Below are 9,844 nucleotides of genomic sequence, written 5' to 3'. Positions count from 1 at the left end.
AGTTTCTGGAGTGTCTGGCAGTGTACAGGAGTGTCTGGCAGTGTGCAGGAGTTTCTGGAGGTGTACAGGTGTGTGTGGCAGTGTACAGGAGTTTCTGGAGGTGTACAGGAGTGTCTGGCAGTGTACAGGTGTGTCTGGAGGTGTACAGGTGTGTCTGGCAGTGTACAGGAGTGTCTGGCAGTGTGCAGGAGTTTCTGGAGGTGTACAGGTGTGTCTGGCAGTGTACAGGAGTTTCTGGAGGTGTACAGGAGTGTCTGGCAGTGTATATGGGTGTCTGGAGGTGTACAGGAATGTATGGCAGTGTCTGGCGGTATACAGTTGTTATTATAATAATAATAATAATAATTAATTAATTAACGGTTTGTTGAAGAATATGGCAGCCGGAAGGCTGAAAATATACAGTACAGTTACACAACTGGGAATGGGTCACTTGATTTTCACATAATATACAAGTGATTATCTGATATATGATAACTAGGTGGGGAAGAAGGTTATACTACTGGGCATTTCAACACAGTGACAGTGCAAAAAGGTAATACTGACTGGGAGTGAATACACTAGTTAATTAAGAGTTGTTGATAATTTTTACAATGGTTGGGACTGGGCTGTTGTTATAGCGGTCAGCATGTGCTCGTTTGGGCTGGATGCGGTTGTCGTGTTGAACAGCAATTCGCAGACGAGGGATCTAAGGTGGAAGTAGGAGCCGGTGTCGAGGATGGTGCAGAAGTTACTCACCAAATTTGCAGATGAGGTTGTGGTGATGGTCAGAGAGCCGAGAAGGTCAGTGTCTTGAGCGCTTCTTGATATGTTGAGTAAGAGGAAAGAATAATCTTGCATGTCCTCTTTTGCAAATTTTCTAGGTGTTTACATTGTGTGGCATTTAGGGAGGAAGACCAGGCAGTTCCTTGAATTAACAAGGTCATAACGCCGGATGGCGGCGAGACCTCTTCACTTTCTGACCATGACCTCTGTTGGGTCAGGTCTTAATCTCACCTTAGTCACTGTACAGTGGGTCAGCTTATGTGGGTGAACACCTGCTCCCCTAGTTACTGCTATGTCTATGTTATTCTACTGGTTTGGATGCTTTGGTCTGATAGATGAACATTATATCTGGTAGGACCCTTGGGGGCGCTGCTTCTTTAAGGCCCCTGGGAGCACCACCCCTGGTAGAGCCACCACTGGTAGGTGCCCATAAAGGTGCTACACCTGGTAGGGCCCCTGGGGGCGACACCAATGGCAGGGTCCCTGCCTCTGGTAGGGCCCCTGGAGGCACTGGCACACCCCTGGTAGTATGCCCTTGGTAGGGCCCCTAGCAGGGCCCCTGGGGGTGCTGCCTCTGGTAGGGCCCCTGGAGGCACTGGCACACCCCTGGTAGTATGCCCTTGGTAGGGCCCCTGGGTCCTACCAGTGTAGGTATACAGTGCTGGCACACAAGCTAGCTTACTACAACAGGACCAGGCCTACCGCTGCCATCACGGACTGGAGCAGGGATGACATTGGATTCGTTATTCTCCAGCAATACTGCATGTGCTCCTATGTGAACGCACCTTTCTGCTGCAAGGGCGGATGGCACCTTGCGCTGTGGCAGTCGTAGAAGGGGAAGCCTTGACAGTAGCTTGGTGTCTCCAAAAAGCTCTGTTGCTCTTACTAAGGTACCCCCAACCTGGTCCTAGTAATGGACCATCATCCCCTGGTGAAGCTCTTGGGTGACAGGGCCCTCATAGACACCGTTAATCCACGTCTCTTCCGTCTGAAAGAGAAAACACTGCAGTACAGGTTCACAGTTCGCTACTTACCTGGGAAGAAAAACTATGCTGCAGACTTTTTGTCCCGGTATCCCACCCTCAAGAAGACATGGACGATGACCAAGGTTACGGTGGCCATGGTTACAGCCACTGTAGCGGCCTTGGACTTCAGCGACTGTGCCACCCAAGACAAGGAGATGGTCTTCCGAACATCACTTGAGGATCCCGTCTACCAGCTGTTAGTGGCCAAGGTGTTGGCTGACTACCGACACCCCCACAGGTCGCAGGAGATTGCCTGCCTAAGGCCCTTCTAGTGTCAGGGACAGGCTGTCCACAACTCGAGGCCTGGTGACATTCACCTTCAATCAGGGTTGTGTACGTCTGGTCATCCCTGAGGGCCTCCATCACCAGGTGGCTGCCAACCTGCACGCAGGCCACCAGGGCCTGGACTCTATGCTCAGGAAAGGCCAGGCAAACTGTCTACTGGCCAGGACTGGAGGGCGATCTGCAATATCATCAGTCCTCCTATGACGCCTGCAATACCCACGCACCTTCCCAGCCACCTGAGCCCCTGCTCCTGACATCACCCCCCTAAATACCCCTTTCAGCAAACGGTGGTGGACATGTTCCAGCTGGAGGGACACATATACCTGGCCTACGCTGACAGGCTGACTGGGTGGCTCGAGATTATGCACTTCCTCAGCAGCAGCAACTCCGGCAGGATTATGGCTCGGCTTAGACGCTTCTCCACCAGGTGGGGTGCACCCGAGCACTAACTTGGTCAGCAAGGAAATGGTGGAATTCTTCCGGAAGTGGGGCGTCGCTGTTCATCCATCTTCTGTGCAGTACCCCAGTCCAATGGCGGAGCAGAAGCCGCGGTGAAGGCTGCGAAGAGGGTGCTCCGTAACAAAACCTCGATGACAACAAGGTGTCTCACACCCTTCTTCAATATCTCAACACTCCCCTGTGTGGTGTGGACAAGTCCCCAGCCCAGCTGGCAACAGGCCATCAGCTTCGTGATGGTGTCCCTATGGCCAAGCAGAACTTTAAAATCGACAAGCATTGGAGACAGACACTCGTGGATGAGAACTTTCCGAGAAAGTTGGTTATCTACTTTCCCGAAAAGTAGATTATCTACTTTTCGGGAAAGTAGATTATCGACTTTTCAGGGAAGTAGATTATCGAGTTTTTGGGAAATATTACCTAATTTTCCGAAGTAGATTATCATAGAAAACGGGAAATTTGTATCACAGAAAATGGGAAATATCTACTTTCTGGGAAAGTTGGTGATCTTGTAGTGGAATTCTCCCCTACAAACGCTGTTTGTCGCTGCCTAGCCGACCCCACCAATTCCCCAGTGTATGCCTCGTGGTCTAGGTCAACCAGCGCCGCCATACACCACGGAGCGGGGGTCAACTGCTAAGCCACGCCTACCCCCGCTATTTAAGACCTGACCTCGTGGTGATCTGCCTCTCCTTCTACCTACACCAACCAGCCAGCAACACCTCCGCCTGCCTGGCGGTCCTCCTCCTCCGCCTGCCTGGCGGTCCTCGCTCCCGCTGGCGAGCCACAAGCTGTCCTTCTCTGAGCGTCCTCACCAACCAGCTCTCTCTACATCACGCTTGTAACCATGCTGCCTTCCCAGCACCAAGCTGCATTGTACATCCAATACAACATGTATATAGAGAGCACATCGTGAGTTTCCTTTCTCCATCCCATCCTGAGTGTGAACAAAACATCTACTGAACCCCACAATCTACTTATCATAGAAAACGGGAAATTTGTATGATAGAAAATGGGAAATATCTACTTTCCGAGAAAGTTGGTTATCTACTTTCCCGAAAAGTAGATTATCTACTTTTCGGGAAAGTAGATTATCGACTTTTCAGGGAAGTAGATTATCGAGTTTTTGGGAAATATTACCTAATTTTCCGAAGTAGATTATCATAGAAAACGGGAAATTTGTATCACAGAAAATGGGAAATATCTACTTTCTGGGAAAGTTGGTGATCTACTTATCATAGAAAACGGGAAATTTGTATGATAGAAAATGGGAAATATCTACTTTCCGAGAAAGTTGGTTATCTACTTTCCCGAAAAGTAGATTATCTACTTTTCGGGAAAGTAGATTATCGACTTTTCAGGGAAGTAGATTATCGAGTTTTTGGGAAATATTACCTAATTTTCCGAAGTAGATTATCATAGAAAACGGGAAATTTTTATCATAGAAAATGGGAAATATCTACTTTCCGGGAAAGTTGGTTATCTACTTTCCCGAAAAGTAGATTATCTACTTTTCAGGAAAGTAGATTATCGACTTTTCAGGGAAGTAGATTATCGAGTTTTTAGGAAATATTACCTAATTTTCCGAAGTAGATTATCATAGAAAACGGGAAATTTGCATCACAGAAAATGGGAAATATCTACTTTCTGGGAAAGTTGGTTATCTACTTATCATAGAAAACGGGTAATTTGTATGATAGAAAATGGGAAATATCTACTTTCCGAGAAAGTTGGTTATCTACTTTCCCGAAAAGTAGATTATCTACTTTTCAAGAAAGTAGATTATCGACTTTTCAGGGAAGTAGATTATCGAGTTTTTGGGAAATATTACCTAAATTTCCGAAGTAGATTATCATAGAAAACGGAAGAGATCACAGAAATAAAATATCTACTTCCGAAAGTTGATTTTCCCGAAAAGTAGATTATCTACTTTTCAGGAAAGTAGATTATCGACTTTTCAGGAAGTAGATTATCAAGTTTTTAGGAAATATTACCTAATTTTCCGAAGTAGATTATCATAGAAAACGGGAAATTTGCATCACAGAAAATAAAATATCTATTTCTGGGAAAGTTGGTTATCTACTATCATAGAAAACGGAATTTGTATATAGAAAATGGGAAAATATCTACTTTCCGAAAGTTAGAGTTTCCTGAAAAGTAGATTATCTACTTTTCAAGAAAGTAGATTATCGACTTTTCAGGAAGTAGATTATCGAGTTTTAAATATTACCAAATTTCCGAAGTAGATTAATACAGAAACGGAAGTTTGTATCATAGAAAATGGAAATATCTACTTTCCGGGGAAAGTTGGTTATCTACTTTCCCGAAAAGTAGATTATCTACTTTTCGAGAAAGTAGATTATCGACTTTTCGAGAAAGTAGAGATTATCGACTTTTCGTGGAAGTAGATTATCGACTTTTTGGTAAATATTAGGCCTACTAAATTTTCCGAAATAGATTATCATAGAAAATGGGAAATTTGTATCATAGAAAATGGGAAATATCTACTTTCCTGGAAAGTTGGTTATCTACTTTCCCGAAAAGTAGATTATCTACTTTTCGAGAAAGTAGATTATCGACTTTTCAGGGAAGTAGATAATCGACTTTTTGGGAAATATTACCTAATTTTCCAAAGTAGATTATCAAAAAAAAAGGGAAATTTGTATTACAGAAACTGGGGAATATCTACTTTCTGGGAAAGTTGGTTATCAACTTACCATAGAAAACGGGAAATTTGTATTACAGAAAATGGGAAATATCTACTTTCCGGGAAAGTTGGTTATCTACTTTCCCGAAAAGTAGAATATCTACTTTTCGAGAAAGTAGATTATCGATTTTTCGGGGTAGTAGATTATCGACTTTTTGGAAAATATTACCTAATTTTCCAAAGTAGATTATCATAGAAAACGGGAAATTTGTATTACAGAAAATGGGAAATATTTACTTTCTGCGAAAGTTGGTTATCTACGTGTCATAGAAAACGGGAAATTTGTATCACAGAAAATGGGAAATATCTACTTTCCGGGAAAGTTGGTTATCTACTTTACCGAAAAGTAGATTATCTACTTTTCGAGAAAGTAGATTATCGACTTTTCGGCGAAGTAGATTACCGACTTTTTGGTAAATATTACCGAATTTTCCAAAGTAGATTATCATAGAAAACGGGAAATTTGTATTACAGAAAATGGGAAATATTTACTTTCTGCGAAAGTTGGTTATCTACTTGTCATAGAAAATGGGAAATTTGTATCATAGAAAATGGGAAATATCTACTTTCCGGGAAAGTTGGTTATCTACTTTCCCGAAAAGTAGATTATCTACTTTTCGAGAAAGTAGATTATCGACTTTTCGTGGAAGTAGATTATCGACTTTTTGGTAAATATTAGGCCTACTAAATTTTCCGAAATAGATTATCATAGAAAATGGGACATTTGTATCATAGAAAATGGGAAATATCTACTTTCCTGGAAAGTTGGTTATCTACTTATCATAGAAAACGGGAAATTTGTATCATAGAAAATGGGAAATATCTACTTCCGAAATATTATTTATTTAGCGCGATTATCTATTTTTCAGGAAAGTAGATTATCGACTTTCAGAAGTAGATTATCGAGTTTTTGGGAAATATTACCTAAATTTCCAAGTAGATTATCATAGAAAACGGAAATTTGTATCAGAAAATGGAAATATCACTTTCCGGGAAAGTTGGTTATCATTTATCATAGAAAACGGAAATTTGTATCATAGAAAATGGGAAATATCTACTTCCGAGAAGTTGGTTATTTATTCTGAAAAGTAGATTATCTACTTTTCGAAAGTAGATTATCGACTTTTCAGGAAGTAGAATTATCGAGTTTTTGGGAAATATTACCTAATTTTCCGAAGTAGATTATCATAGAAAACGAAATTTGTATCACAGAAAATGGGAAATATCTACTTTGGGAAAGTTGGTTTCACTTATCATAGAAAACGGGAAATTTGTATCATAGAAAATGGGAAAATCTACTTCCGAAAGTGCTTATTTCCCGAAAAGTAGATATCTACTTTTCGGGAAAGAAGATTATCGACTTTTCAGGAAGTAGATCATCGAGTTTTGGGGAAATATTACTAATTTTCCGAAGTAGATTATCATAGAAAACGGGAAATTTGTATCATAGAAAATGGGAAATATCTACTTTCCGAAAGTTGTGATTCTATTTCCTGAAAGTAGATTATCTACTTTCAGGAAAGTAGATTATCGACTTTCAGGGAAGTAGATTATCGAGTTTTGAAATATTACCAAATTTCCGAAGTAGATTATCAAGGAAAACGGAATTTGTATCATAGAAAATGGGGAAATATCTACTTTCCGAGAAAGTTGGTTATTTCTTTCCGGAAAAGTAGATTATCTACTTTTCGGGAAAGGAGATTATCGACTTTTCGGAAGTAGGCATCGAGTTTTGGGGAAATATCAATTTTCGAGTAGATTATCATAGAAAACGGAAATTTTTATCATAGAAAATGGAAATATCTACTTTCGGAAGTTGGTTATCTATTTTCCAGTGTGATTATCTACTTTCGGGAAAGTAGATTATCGACTTTTCAGGAAGTAGATTATCGAGTTTTGGGAAATATTACCTAATTTTCCGAAGTAGATTATCATAAAACGGGAAATTTGTATCACAGAAAATGGAAATATTACTTTCTGGGGAAGTTATCTATTATCATAAAACGGATTTGTATCATAGAAAGAAATATCTACTTTCCGAAAGTTGGTTATCTACTTTCCGGAAAGTAGATTATCTATTTTTCAGGAAAGTAGATTATCGACTTTTCAGGGAAGTAGATTATCGAGTTTTGGGAAAATGTTACCTAATTTTCCGAAGTAGATTATCATAGAAACGGGAAATTTGTATCTGAAAATGGGATATCTACTTTCCGGAAAGTTGGTTATTCATTTTCCGAAAGTAGATTATCTACTTTTCAAAGTGGATTATCGACTTTTGAAAGTAGATTATCGAGTTTTGAAATATTACCAATTTTTCGAAGTGAATTATCACAGAAAAGGAAAATTTTGTATCACAGAAAATGGGAAATATCTACTTTCCGAGTAGTTGGTTATCTTTTGTAGATTATCTACTTTTCGGGAAAGAGATTATCGACTTTTGGGAAGTAGATTATCGACTTTTGGGAAATATTCTAATTTTCTGAGGTAGATTATCATAGAAAATGGAAATTTATATCGTGAAAATGGGAAATATCTGCTTTGGAAAGTTGGTTATTCATTTTGAGATGATATGATTTTGGAAGTGATATCGATTTTGAAATGATTATCGACTTTGGGAAATATTACCTAATTTTCCGAAGTAAATTATCTTAGACTTGAAATTTTTATCAGGAAATGGGATATATCTACTTTCCGAAAAGTTTATTATTTTTTCGAAAAGTAGATTATCTACTTTAGGAAAGTAGATTATCGACTTTTTGGAAGTAGATTATCGAGTTTTGGGAAATATTACCTAATTTTCCGAAGTAGATTATCATAGAAAACGGGAAATTTGTATCACAGAAAATGGGATATATCTACTTTCCGAAAGTTGGTTATCTACTTTTCGAAAGTAGATTATCTACTTCGGAAAGTAGATTATCGACTTTTTGGGGAAGTAGATTATCGAGTTTTGGGAAATATTGTAATTTTCCGAAGTAGATTGTCATAGAAAACGGAAATTTGTATTCACAGAAAATGGGAAATATCTACTTTCCGAAAGTTGGTTATTCACTTTCCTTGAAAAGTAGATTATCTTTTCGAAAGTAGATTATCGACTTTTTGAAGTAGATTATCGACTTTTTGAAATATTACCTAATTTTCGAAGTAGATTATCATAGAAAACAGGAAATTTTTATTCTCATAAAATGGGGATATATCTACTTTCCGGGAAAGTTTATCTACTTTTCCGAAAGTAGATTATCTACTTTTCGGAAAGTGGATTATTCTTTTTAAGTAGATTATCGAGTTTTGGGAAATATTCCTTAATTTTCCGAAGTAGATTATCATAGAGAAGGGAATTTGTATCACAGAAAATGGGAAATATCTGTCTTTCTGGGAAAGTTGGTTATCTGTTTGGGGTTTTTTGTGGTTTTGGGGTTGGTTATTTTTCGAAAGTAGATTATCTTTTCGGGAAAGTGGATTATCGACTTTTTGGGGAAGTGTTTTGTCGACTTTTTAAATTTTCCTAATTTTCCGAAGTAGATTATCATAGAAAACGAAATTTGTGTCATAGAAAATGGATATCTACTTTCCGAAAGTTGGTTATTTTTTTCCGGAAAAGTAGATTATCTACTTTTCGAAAGTAGATTATCGACTTTTAAGTAGATTATCGAGTTTTTGAAATATTATCTAATTTTCAGAAGTAGATTATCATAGAAACGGGAAATTTTTATCACAGAAATGGGATATATCACTTTCCGGAGTTGGTTATCTATTTTTCGAAGTGTTATCTACTTTTCGGGAAATTAGATTATTGACTTTTAGGGGAAGTAGATTATCGAGTTTTTGGAAGTATTACCTATTTTCCGAAGTAGATTATCATAGAAAGGGAAATTTGTATCTTAGAAAATGGGAAATATCTGCTTTCGGGAAAGTTGTTGTTTACTTTTCCGAGTAGATTATCTACTTTGGAAAGTGGATTATCGACTTTTTGGGAAGTATTTTATCGACTTTTTGGGAAATTTTACTTAATTTTCGAAGTGATTATCATAGAAACGGAAATTTGTATCACAGAAAATGGGATATATCTACTTTCCGGGAAGTTGGTTATCTATTTTTGAAAGTAGTTTTACTTTTTGGAAAGTAGATTATCGACTTTTGGGGAAGTAGATTATCGAGTTTGGGAAATATTACCTAATTTTTCGAAGTAGATTATCATGAAACGGGAATTTGTATCGCAGAAAATGGGATATATCTACTTTCCGGGAGTTGGTTATCTATTTTTCCGAAGTAGATTATTTACTGGAAAGTGGATTATCGACTTTTTGGGGAAGTAGATTATTGGGTTTTGGAAATATTGCCTAATTTTCGGAAGTAGATTATCTTAGAAAACGGGAAATTTATATCATAGAAATTGGGAAATATTTACTTTCGGGAAGTTGGTTATCTACTTTTTCGAAAGTAGATTGTCTACTGGGAAGTAGATTATCGACTTTGGGAAGTAGATTATCGAGTTTTGGGAAATATTGCCTAATTTTTCCGAAGTATTATTATAGAAACGGGAATTTATCTGAAAACGGAAATATCTACTCTCTGGGAAAGTTGGTTATCTACTTATCAAAAGAAAACG

The sequence above is a fragment of the Homarus americanus genome, unplaced genomic scaffold, assembly GCF_018991925.1.
Source record: "Homarus americanus isolate GMGI-L3 unplaced genomic scaffold, GMGI_Hamer_2.0 scaffold52512, whole genome shotgun sequence".
Taxonomy (NCBI): Eukaryota; Metazoa; Arthropoda; class Malacostraca; order Decapoda; family Nephropidae; genus Homarus; species Homarus americanus.
This window is presented reverse-complemented; position numbering follows the sequence as displayed.